This window comes from Belonocnema kinseyi, chromosome 2, assembly GCF_010883055.1.
Source record: "Belonocnema kinseyi isolate 2016_QV_RU_SX_M_011 chromosome 2, B_treatae_v1, whole genome shotgun sequence".
In the NCBI taxonomy this organism is placed as follows: Eukaryota; Metazoa; Arthropoda; class Insecta; order Hymenoptera; family Cynipidae; genus Belonocnema; species Belonocnema kinseyi.
In genome coordinates, this window is record NC_046658.1 from 13,353,073 (window position 1) to 13,365,899 (window position 12,827).

General features: G+C 38.2%; 1 non-coding gene across 1 annotated transcript; it reads left to right on the forward strand.

Annotated features, from left to right (window-relative positions):
* Nucleotides 1–630: 630 nt before the first annotated feature.
* On the forward strand, nucleotides 631–703 carry Trnas-uga. Its single transcript has one exon. It is a non-coding gene; the product is annotated as a tRNA-Ser (tRNA).
* The last annotated feature ends 12,124 nt before the right edge of the window (nucleotides 704–12,827 follow it).

Here is a 12,827-nt window from a genome sequence, read left to right on the forward strand (position 1 = left end):
GGGTCGAGTCAAATTTTTCCTCATTTCTCGGGAAAAATTATTGGACCATTATCCGGAAATATATAACTCCAGAAATTAATTAATTACCCTTATCGACACAATAACGTCAATTAATAAGTTATATTCGGTTTGATTACATTTTTTAATATTGGATATAATCTCTAAAATACACAGGTTCCAAAGATGGCGGAACGCGTAATATTTGGTTAATCTCGGTTCAAATCCAGGTCAAGACAAATTTTTTCTCGTTTCTGCAGAAGAATTATTTGACTAGAATTCAGCAATAGTTATCATCAGATATTAATTAATTAATTACCCTGGTCGTTACTAATTCCTAAGCGCCATGAAAATTAATCAAATTTAGCAAAATTAAATTTTTTTGAATTAACCCACAAAAACAAGTTTGCAGGGACGTCCGTTAGCATGTTCGCTATCATTTCTCAAATTTTTAAGACAACATATTTATTATTCTAGAAAAAAAGGCCAGGACAACCTAAAACTGGTAAAATTGATAATTTTCTAAGTATCACATGCCCTTAATGTTAGTATTATTGAATAAATTCACAGTTTACAAAGATGACGACGCGCATTATCCTGTTGAAATAGGAGAAACTAGAAAACATCTGCTGGGCCACGGTGGCTTAATTGGTTAGAGCTTCAATCTTGAAAAGTGGCGTTCCCGGTTCAACTCCGGGCTGAGGCAGATTTTTTCTCATTTCTGGAGAAAAATTATATGGCCAGTAATCGGCAATATCTATCACTATAAATTAATTAATTAATTAATCAGGTTGACAAGGAGAAATAAAGGGAGGAAATGTAATAACAAACGAAGAACTGGTTGAGGCTATAAATAGAATAAAAAGAAACAAGGCTATAGGAGAATATAGCATGGAAAACGCAACAAAATATATGCAGACATTTTAGGAAATAGGTAAAAGTCAGATAGAACAGAGAAAGTATTCCACACAATCTGATGGGTTTTAGAAAAGGGATGGGAACGATAGACAACATTTACGTATTAAACTACGTGGTTAACAAAACCCTGGAGAGGAAGAGAGGGTAATTAGTCACGTTATTCTTGGATTTTAAAGCTGCTTTTTATTCAGGAAACAGAAAAGTGTTATGGCGGGCAATGGAAGAAAAAGGAATAGAAGTAAGGCTAGTAAAAAGGATAAAGGAAATTTTTACGGAAACTAGGATTAGGATGAACATCGAAAAGGAAAAAGGAGATTTATTCTGGACAGGAAGCGCTATAAGGCAAGGGTGGCTTTAGAGTCCACTAAATTTGAACATGCTGTTGGCAGATTTAGAGGAGAAGGTAAAGAAGCAAGGAAAATGGGTGAGGATATTGGGCAACAGCAAACTATACTCTCTAGCTCATGCAGACGACGCAGTTCTCTTAGCAGAAGGCGAGAAGGAGATGAACCTGATGATGAAAATATTCGAAAAGTGTGTGGGAACAAAGTATCTGACGGTAAACGCAGAGAAGGCCAAGGTAATGTTTTTCAGAAGTAGAAAAACGACAAACGACGCGCGTCATCCTGTGGATATAAGAGAAACTAGAAAATATCTGCAGAGCCTCGGGGGTGTAATTGGTTAAAGGTCCATTCCGAAAAAGTGGTTTTCTCGGTTCTAATCCGGGCCAAGGTAGATTTTTTCTTGTTTCTCCAGAAAAATTATTTGATCAGTAATCGGCAATAACCATAATCAGAAATTAAATCATTAATAAAGCTGGTCAACATAAAAACGTCAATTACAAAATTATATTCAGATTCTGTGAATTTATTCAGATTATAATTAGTTACTAAATTCACAGTTTACAAAGATCTTCATTTTTGAAAAGTGGCTTTCTAGGTTCAAATCCTGGCTAAGGGTAATTTTTTTCGGCTCTACAGAAAAATTATTTTAAATGTAATTGGCAATATCTCACATCAGAAATTAATTAATTTATATTCCTCGTAGATACAATATCATAAATTAATAAATTATATTTAGATTCAGTGAATTTATTCAGATTAGAATAATTCACTCAAATGCACAGGTTACAAAGATGCCAAAGCGTTCTCGGTTTAAATCCGGGTCAAAGCAAATATTTGTTCGTTTCTCCAGAAATATCATTTGACGAAAAATTCAGCTATATTGTCATTAGCAATAAATTAATTAATTACCCTGGTCGACACAATAACATCAATTACTAAATTATATTCAGATTCTGTGACTTTATTAAGATTAGAACTAATCAGTAAAATTGCCAGGTTACATAGATGCTGATGTGCGACATCACGTGGATGTAGGAGAAACTAAGAAATATCTATAGATCCTCGGCGACGTAATTGGTTAAAGCTTCACTCCTGAAAAGCGGTATTTCCTGTTCAAATCCAGGTGGAGGAGATTTCTTCTTGTTTCTTCAGAAAAATTATTTGACCAGTAATCAGGAATATCTATTATCCCAAATTAATTAATTACCCTGTCGACACAATAACCACAATTACGAACTTATATTTAGATTCGGTGAATGTATTAATATTAGAACTAATCACTGAAATTCACAGGCTATTTAGATGCAGACATGCGTCATCCGGAGGATATAGGAAAAACCTGAAAATATCTGCTCATCTCCTGTTGTGTAATGTGTTCACGCTTCACTCTTAAAAAGTGGCGTTCCCCGTTCAAATCTGGGACGAGGTAGATCTTTTTCTTGTTTCTGCAAAAAATTATTTGACTAGTAATCAGCATTATCCATCCTCATAAATTGATTAATTACCCTAGTCGACACGAAAACATCAATTACTAAATTATATTCAGAATTTGTGAATTTATTCAGATTAGAATTAATCACTCAAATTCTCATTTTTCATTGTTACCAATGTCTGACAGAAATTCATTTTTTATAGGTCTGAACTCATGAAATCCTAAAATTTGTAGCGTGAAAAAAATATTTACCACTTAGGCTTAGAACTTTTAACGGTTGAACGGATAGCGCTAAATATCAAGGCCCCTGCGGTAGATCCTATGGAAGATCCATATGTTCAGCGTTCGAGGTTCAAAAAAGTGTTATCGAATTTTGGACAGTAATTCATTTTTTGTAAGTCTGAACGCATGCAGCCTTAAAATTTGTAGTGTCAAAAAAATATTCACATTTGGAATTAAAAATTTTAACCTTTTAACGGAGAGGGCTAACGTCGAGGGTCCACTGCGTGAGCCCCAATAGAATATCCATATTTTCAGCGTTCAAATTTCAAAAAAGTGTCATTGTATTTTTGACAGAGATTCATTTTTGAAAGTCTGAACTCATGAAACCTTAACATTTTTAGTGTCAAAGAAATATTCAATAATTGGAATTTTTAATTTTCGCCTTTCAATACATAGGGCTAACGATCAGGGGCCACTATTTAGACCCAATGGAATATCCATATTTTTAGCGTTCGTGTTTCAAAAAAGTTTCATCGAATTTTTGACAGCGATTAATTGTTTGAAAGTCTGAACTAATGAAACCTTAAAATTTGTAGTGTGAAACAAATATTCACAATTTGAAATTAGACATTTTAACATCTTGGCTAGGGCTAACGAACAGGGCCCTTTACGGTAGCCCCAATGGAAGATCCACATTTTTAGCTTTCGAAATCGAAAAAAGTTTCATCGAATTTCTGACAGAAATTCATTTTTTATAGGTCTGAACTCATGAAATCCTAAAATTTTTAGTGTGAAAAAAATATTCACCACTCAGGCTCAGAACTTTTAACCGTTGAACGGAGAGCGCTAAATATCAGAGCCCCTACGGTAGATCCTATAGAAGATTCATATTTTCAGCATTCGAGGTTCAAAGAAGTGTTATCGAATTTTGGACAGAAATCCATTTTTTGTAAGTCTGAACTCATGACACCTTAAAATTTGTAGTTTTAAGAAAATATTCACAACCTGGACTTGAAAATTTTTATCGTTAATCTTTGTGGGAAAACGAGCTGGTTCCTTCGCAGTAGCCCTAATGGAATGGCTATATTTTCAGCGTTCGAATTTCAAAAAAGTATAATCAAATTTTTGACAGAAATTCATTTTTTGCAACTCTCAACTCATGAAACTTTAGATTTGTAGTGTAAAAAATGATTCACCACTTGGGATTGGAAATTCTAACCGTTCATCTGTGGGGAAAACCGAGCTGGGTCGTTCGCAGTAATCCTGATAAAATATCCATATTTTCTGCGTTAGAATTTCAAAGAAGTTTCATCGAATTTTTGACAGAAACTTATTTTTTGTTCCGTATACGGTTTATACTATTTTCAATTATCCTTTTTTAAATAATTGCACGTGGAGGATTCAGACTACGGTTTGATTCGTGATGAAAACAAAATTGACGCTTTATTATTTATTGTGGATTTCACTTTCCCTTGCTCTCTTCGAGCTCTGCACTCCCTTAGCTGCGAAACAACTTTTCCTTCATTTGTTTATATTTTCAATTATAGGTAGAGAAAAAGGTATACGTATTACAATAATTTTGTTGAATCTACAAATTATTATAAAATTGAGTATTTATTTAATATGTTTTATAAATAGAACAGAGATGTGTAACTATAATTTAATAACGATACAGATTGTTACCTTTTCGAAGACTTAGCCTACCATTCCCGACGGATCTACAGCAAAAAGGAGAAAAAGCACCATGCGCGACTTTCTACGGGAGCGGTTGAGTTTTGTTTTCTTTATCTTTTTCTATTTGGCAGCCGCGATACTTTGCATTTCTATCTTGTTTGGTATGAGCCGTATACATTGATAAAATTATGTAACGACTCGACTCGCCAAGGTCAGTAAGCCAGAGACCAGGCACCGAATTACATCTCTGTAGTGTGTAACTTACAACACGTTACTTGTAATTAAAATTAAACTATTTTTCAAAACTAAAGTTTATCTTATTGACGGGGCGCTTTACCAAAAATGTTGAATACTAAACACTGCAATATCATGCACTAATAAATACTATTATTCAATGTTCAAATTGAGTGGCATCAGTGAATTTATACCTCATCACATTTCCCAAAGTTTATTAACCTTTATTTCCAGAAATAATTGAGACTAACGAACATTTGGGGGCTCGTCCGGGATTGTGATGGATTTTGCAGTGGTTCACGCGGTGCGAAGAACAGTGTTTGAAGGTGCAAAAGGACGTGAAATCTGAACATTTTGAATATGGCTATCTTCCCAAACAGTTCTCTCTCTACTCATTACCGATCAGCCAGAAATTGATTTCAACTACACGTGAAGGAATCCAGCCTTTTCTTCAAAGTTGCGATAACACTCTTTCGTGCGTTATCCTCTTCTAATTATCTCTCTTTCTGACCGAGATCCTTGTCAACCTCTTGACAACATTCCCTGCTGAAAATTCCTATATAGGTTCCTATATAGGATCCTATATAGTAATCCTACATAGGATCCTATATAGGATTCTACATAGGATGCTATATGTTTCACCTATAGGTGCCACCTATAGGAAAGGACATAGGATCCTATATAGGTGCCTGTATAGGACACTCCCTAATAAGGTACCTGATAGTGCCTAACTGATGGTACCTAACGAATGATACCTCATGGTACCCAATGGTACGTATGTCTCTAGGTGCTCATGGAGGACCAAAAAACTTCTGCGCAGCCGTAAGTGCTATAAAATACTACTGCGCATCTGGATACTGTCCCATGCAGAAAGATATACAGGATCTTATAAAGGATCCTATACAGGAACCTATATAGGATCCTTTATACGATCCTATGTCATTTCCTATAAGTGGCACCTATAGGTAAACACATAGGTTCCTATGTAGGATCCTATATAGGATCCGATGTAGATTCCTATATAGGAACCTATATAGGAACATATATAGGAATTTTCAGTAGGGTTTTCTTCGATGAGAACCAACTTACGTCAATACATCCGGGAGGCGCAACCAACTGCGATCTTCAAATAAGAAGTTCAACGGAAGTAAAGCTAAGTCAAAGTCGTACATGTTTCAACTTTTTTTTAATTATCATCAAAACTTTTTCAGATTTCGTAGTTTCGTGCGTATCGTGAAACTCAATTTATTACCATTATTTTTAAAATTCAGAGAAAGCTAAATTTATAGAATTTTGCTAAAATGGATGTATTCAGTACTGAGATGGTCGCGCTGCATGAAGCAATATCTCGCACCGAAATTAATTATAAAAAAACTCGGTTTAGACAAGCGCAAGCAAACTACTATTGCAGGTCGCTTAAAGTTAGTAGAAGAGAAATGGCAACGTTTAGTAGAGCTTTATTTGAAAGCAATATTGATGTACTCTACTGAAGAAAAAATAAAAGTCTAGTATTTTTCTAAAAAACAATTTTTACAAATTGAGTATGCTTATCTATCTGCTCTTGATTTTTCAAATAATATGTTACATCCTTTCATTTCAAATCATACCGATCACGCTGAAATGCGTTCACGAGTAAATACAAGTCGTCAAGATTGTTCGCTTCCGAAGCTACCTAAAATAACTTTACCTACCTTTTCTGGGATTCATGTTGAATGGGAAATTTTTTGAGATCTTTTCGTGGCACTCATTATTAACAATGATACATTATCTAACGCTTCTTGTTTGCACTATCTCAAAACGTCGTTAATAGGTGACGTTGGTCACATAACAAAAACATGTAACATTGACAGATGTTAACTTTTCACCAGCATGGGGATTTAAGAAAATACGTTTCGATAATAGGCGCGCCTTGATTAATGCACAATTGCAAGCAATGGCATCAATCCCTAGTGTCTCGAATGGTTTAATAGCTGATTTAAAGGTATTAAGAGATACCACTAATGAGGCCCTTCACAGCCCTAATGAATTTGAATAGACCAACGGAACACTGATATGACGTTATTGTTTTCTGGACAGTGCGCAAATTAAGCATGACTTCTCTAAAAGAATGGGAGACACATTTGGCTGACGAAACCTACGCTTGAAGCAATTGAAATGTCGGAATCGGGGTCTTCGGATAAAGAAAAATCAAATAAATCTCGATCTGTACAAAGCCATACAACCTCTTCCACTTCTATATGTTTACCTTGACTACTGATAAAAGAAGAGAATTTATCTTTCAAAAGCATGCCTGCATTAAATGTTTGTTTCCGGGTCATAGGCCTCATCAGTGTGCTAGTAAATATACTTGTACAAAATGTCACCGTAAGCCCAACACTCTTCTACACTTATACAGTATGAACTCAACAACTGACTCGGTTACTCCCACAACTAACTCGGTTGTTACCAAAAAGGATAATAATTTGCTGACTCACAACACTAGTAAACTTCAAATTCCGTATACTTCACAAATGAGTAAAAATGCTCAAACTAATAATAAACAACCTGCTGCTATAAAGGTGGCGCATCATATATTTGAAAATTAACACTCGAGTTGTCATTTAAGTAATTATGAGTGTGTTTCACGTTCTACCTTACCAGCTACCGCAGTGATTGAATTAGAGTCCGACAATGGTTCCCCCGCAAGTTTTAGAGTATTAATGGATCAAGGATCCGAATGTGGTTTTAAAACGAAAAAAGTTTTGAAGATATTACATCCTACTCATCATAAAATCAATAGGTACACAAGTATATGGTGTAGGTGGAGAATTAATTGGCATTGCTAAAAAATAAGCTTAAGTGTGGTTACGTTCTAAAGATTCAAACCCGAATTCTATCGCATTACAAGCACCCATCTTGTGCAATTTGACGTCATATACACCTCCGAAATTTCCTAATCAAGCAAATCTAAAAGAATTAAATAGCCTGAACTTAGCGAATCCCGATCCCTTTGGATCGAATAAAATAGACGTTATTTCTGGAGCTGATAGATTTGGATCCTGTCCGTCACCAGATTTAAAAATGGGTACCCTCGCTACCTTGGCTGCCCAAAATAGTCTTTTTGGGTGGATACCCTCCCGTCCAATTCAAAATTTTGAAATCGGTCGCTCAATTTCGGCTTGTTATTCCACGACCGCCGAGCTTCACGCCGATTTATCTCGTTTTTGGGAAATGGAAGAATGGTTTGTGCTCTATATGGTTACAAAAATAAAAAGCCAGTCGCGGACAATTGTCCAAGGGTGGTCCCGAAGGAATTAAACCCTAAGCGGAGGTGTAAAAACCGTGCCGAAAGCTGAATGACACCTGGGTGAGGTGTCTAGAACGGTGACTCTGGGGTACCGGGCGACCTCTCAGAGTTCGTAGCCTTATCTTTGCTTCTCGTGGGAACAACAATGACAACACTAAACATAGTTGTAGTAAGTGCGGTTCAAAACAACAGAAGGCGCAGGGCTCCCGACAATGGGTCGGCCAAGAATGCCGACCAATCTAGAGCTGGGGGAGCCAATAAAAATGGATTCAATGCGATGGATCGGCGGGATCTCGCGACCTTTGGGTAGAAGGAGCGACTGAATCACGACTTGCTAGAGTGCTACGATGCGAGTGTGGCCCCTGAACAGGGTTACATGGCATGGCTGCATGCTCTGTGGTGCGAGAAACACCCGGAACTATCGCACTTTTTGCAGCAAAGTCTGCGAAATCATGCTGAAATACTCCGAAAAAGGGGCGATGTAAGCAAAACGCCTACTCTTCCACAGCTTGTACAAACCGGAAACAGAGAAAGAGGCGACATTAGGACCAACCGCGGGCAGGCATCCAATAGAGGAAGAGCGATGCTTTACGACCCGGAGAAACCTCAACACCAAGATTTCTCTCAAGCCTAAAGATCTGGCTGAAATGGATGACGAGCTTCGTGGACATTTTTCCGGAGAATCCGACCTCTGGGCTATCAATTATTGTGTGTATAATGCAGCGAGAGCTTTGGCCGATGCGAACCGTAAAACAAAACCAACGGTTGATTATAAGACCAAAAGACGAATACATCAACTTGCCATAAAGATAGGCTGGGCAAGACAGTACGCGTCCCGCATTCAGTGTGTGATTGACTACATCACATCTGGTAGGAATTTTACCGCCAAGGTTCGAAAGATCGCAAACGAACTCCGGACCCGTCATCACACACTGAACAAGTCAAAGCTGCTGACCATCAGGCAGCATATTGTTGAGAGAATACGGATACTATCTGACGTTAAGAGAAGTCTAGAGCGGAGGGAGAGGTGGGTCAGAGAAAATCAACAGTTTCTCTCTAACACATCTCGACTCTTTCAAGACCCTCCGGTTACTGTCGAACACCCACCCAAACCAGAAGAGGTCGAAGTATTTTGGAGAGAAGTCTACGAAGTGCAGCATAGACTGGACGAAGACTCAGAAGATATAAATAGCTTCAAGCAGTTATGTGTTGCCCTCATAACACCTGATAAAGAATGCCCACCCATCACTAGCGAGGAGGTGAAAAAAGTATTAAGAGGGATGAAGAATTATTCTGCACCGGGACCAGATTGTATCAAAACCTTCTGGTGGAAAAAGTTTTCTTCAGCCCATCAGCATTTGGTCCGTATTTTCACCTCATATTTGAAGTCGGAAGAGCCGATTCCAGAGTGGTTGGTGTAACTTGTCTGAACACACTTTATAAGATATTCACAGCTATCCTAAATGACAGGATTGTTCGGGCAATTGAACCTGTGTGGCAAGAAATGTATGAACAACGAGACTCAAAGAAAGGCGTAGCCGGATGTAGGGAGAACCTGCTCATCGATAGATGTGTGTGTAAGGATGCAGCATTCTACCCGCGTGACCTATCGATGGCCTGGAATGATTATTGGAAAGCTTTTGATTCGACCTCCCACAGACTTATCATCTGTCTTTTGGAAATCTTAAAGGTTCATCCGAAAATAGTTAGGTACATAGAGGGATTGATAGCGCTTTGGAAAACCAGATTTACTATCTCATCTGGAAAAAATCGTGTGACAACTAAAAAGGTCACCTTTCAGAGAGGTGTCTTTCAGGGTGATACCATGAGTCCACTCCTCTTTTGCCTTACATTATTGCCACTATCTCTAGCACTTCGCCATTCTGACGGGTACTTGTGCGGCGAACCTGCAGATCGAAAGTACAAGGTCACTCGTGTATTTTACATGGACGATCTTAAGATCTGTGCTAAAAACAAAGAGCAACTACATCTAGCTCGAGGGATTGTCGAACGATATACTAAGGAAATTGGAATGGAATTTGAGTTAGACAAATGCGCCAAGGTTTATTTGAAGCGAGGAAAACTTAATGGCATCCCTGAAGATCCTGAGCTCGTTGATAGAAGCGGTATACGACACCTTTGCGCTGGATAGACTTATACATACCTGGGCGTGCCACAAATTCGCATTCAGGATATGACATCTGTAAAGGATACTCTCCGAAGCAGATACAAACGTCTCATCCGACAGATTTGGTCTTTCGAACTGTTGGCGGGGAACAAAGTATCTGCTACGAACATGCTTGCCGGCCCAAAAAGTAATCTATTCATTTGGAGTAGTTCCGTGGACGAAGAACGAGCTCAGATCCCTTGATATCGGGACAAGAAAGGTTATGCACATGAACAAAAGCATGCATTTCAAGTCTTCCATTCCGCGACTGTACATCTCACGCCATCAAGGTGGTCGCGGAATATTGAGTCTTGAATGTCTTCACAACAGGATTATTCTGGGTACAGCACATATAGTTGTAAATGGAAGAGACCCTCTTCTTAAAATGGTCAGGAATGACGAAGAATTGGACAAAGGAGCATTTCTGTACAAAGCAGCAGAAGAGGCTGCTGAAACACTCGGACTTCACTTCAGTATTAGGGGTGACCAAAATGCATCAAATCTTATCCATCTCGAGTACTCACTCCTGAAAGCCCGGATTAAGAAAGCACAAGAGAAAAACTTTCGTGAACAGCTCCTCGATAAAAGGATGCACGGTATCTGCCACAGAAATGTGAAGGATCAGTCAATGTCTTGTGAGCTAACTTTTGCTTTTCTTAAATCGCCCGGATTGAAGTCTGGTACGGAGGGTTTCATTTTTGCATGCCAAGACGATGTCATTTTCACCTTAACAAACCGTCGCCACATTTTGAGCCAAGACATTCCTGATGATAGCTGCAGGGCGTGCCATGCACACCACGAGCATTTAGCTCACATACTATCTAGTTGTCCAACTCACGCGGGAACGACCTACATTCAAAGGCACAATCCGGCACTAAGAGTTCCTTATTACCATCTCTGTCACTCCTACGGCATTCACCTTAATATCGCTCCTCTAAATGCTCCTAGGGAAATCAAGTCAATTGTCGAGAATGGGAAGTGCCGCATATACTGGAAATTTATATTCTCGACAATTGTTCTGTTGCTCACTCGAGGCCTGACATAACTCTTCTTGACTTCGAGAAGCGAACCATGTTCGTTATCGAATTTTCGGCACCAGCTGACAAAAACATCATGACCAAGGAAAATGAAAATAAAGAGAGGTATCGAGACCTTATAAGGGAGTTGCAACGATTGTACGCGGAATATTCTGTTAAACTAATCGTCCTTATTATCGGCGCTCTTGGAGGTGCCAAGCTTTCACTTGCTAATGGCGTAAAAATCATCCCTGCGTGTCAAGAATATGCTAAAACACTTGCGGGATAAATGCAGAAGGCGGTAGTCCTTGGGTCGCTCCATGTTCTTAGGGTGCACGAAGCTTTTGCTGGATCGTCATATTGATTGCTTTACAGACTGTAACCACCTATCTCACGGTCGTGAGACGTGGTTGTGGCTGAAATTTTACCGCGATTTCGCTGGAAGCGCGTGCAATTTTCCAGATTAGCACCCGCTCCCGGCGAAATCCTGCGGTTGTCCTTATGACAAATTTTGAATTATATATATATTAGTCTTTAATGCCTCAAGTCTCATTTCCGATGGATCTTCTCTTAACTCACATTTACATATAGGTCCAAAATTATTAACTGATTTAGTTTCAATATTGTGGCATTCACCAGAATGCAAGCTCGTAGCCTGGAGATTAACAACCGTCATTTGCGGGAAATCATGTCCCCGTACTTGGCGAATCGCGTTATAAAAAAATTGGTTAGGGATGAAGGTTCTAATTTTCCTAAAGCTCAAGCGATCTTAGAAAATAAGATATATGTGGATGACGTTCTTTTTAGCGCAAGCACAACGGCAAAAGCTAATGAGTTGCTAGAACAGTTTGCAAACTTGATGAGACGTGGAGGTCTTCATTCAAGAAAATGGGCCTCGAATGATGAACTTTTATTATTAGATTATCCGCAGGGAAACGACGAAAGAGCCTTTGATTTTTTTTTCCGGGGAGGATATCCAGTTAAAAGTTTAGTTTTACGCTGGGATCCAACCTTTTATCATTTTTATAATTCAAGTGCTGACTCCAGACCTTGTTAAAAAAAAGTTACTTTTAAAATTATGAGATCTTTATATTTTCTTGTGCTGTTTGATAACCACAAAGCGGGGGCTAATGTTAGGAAGGCGTAAAAATTGACATTTCTATTTTGTTTGGTATGAGCTGTATACATTGATAGAATTATGTAACGACTCGGTCAGTATTAAAAACTGCAATATCATTCACTCATAAATACTATTATTCAATGTTCAAATTGAGTGGCATCAGCGAATTTATGCCTCATCACATTTCCTATGGTTCATTAACCTTTGTTTTCAGAAATAATTGAGACTAACGAACAGTGACTATTTTGTGAAAATGTAGGATCTCCGTTTTGAGATTCGGAGGAATGTATTTTTCACGGTATTACCGTGAGGCTACTCAGCTTCCCGATGCACTAAGCTTTAAAATTACACAGATTAGAGAATTTATCAGTATAGAAACGTGTCGGTGAGAGATTAAAAACTATTATCGTTAGTCAC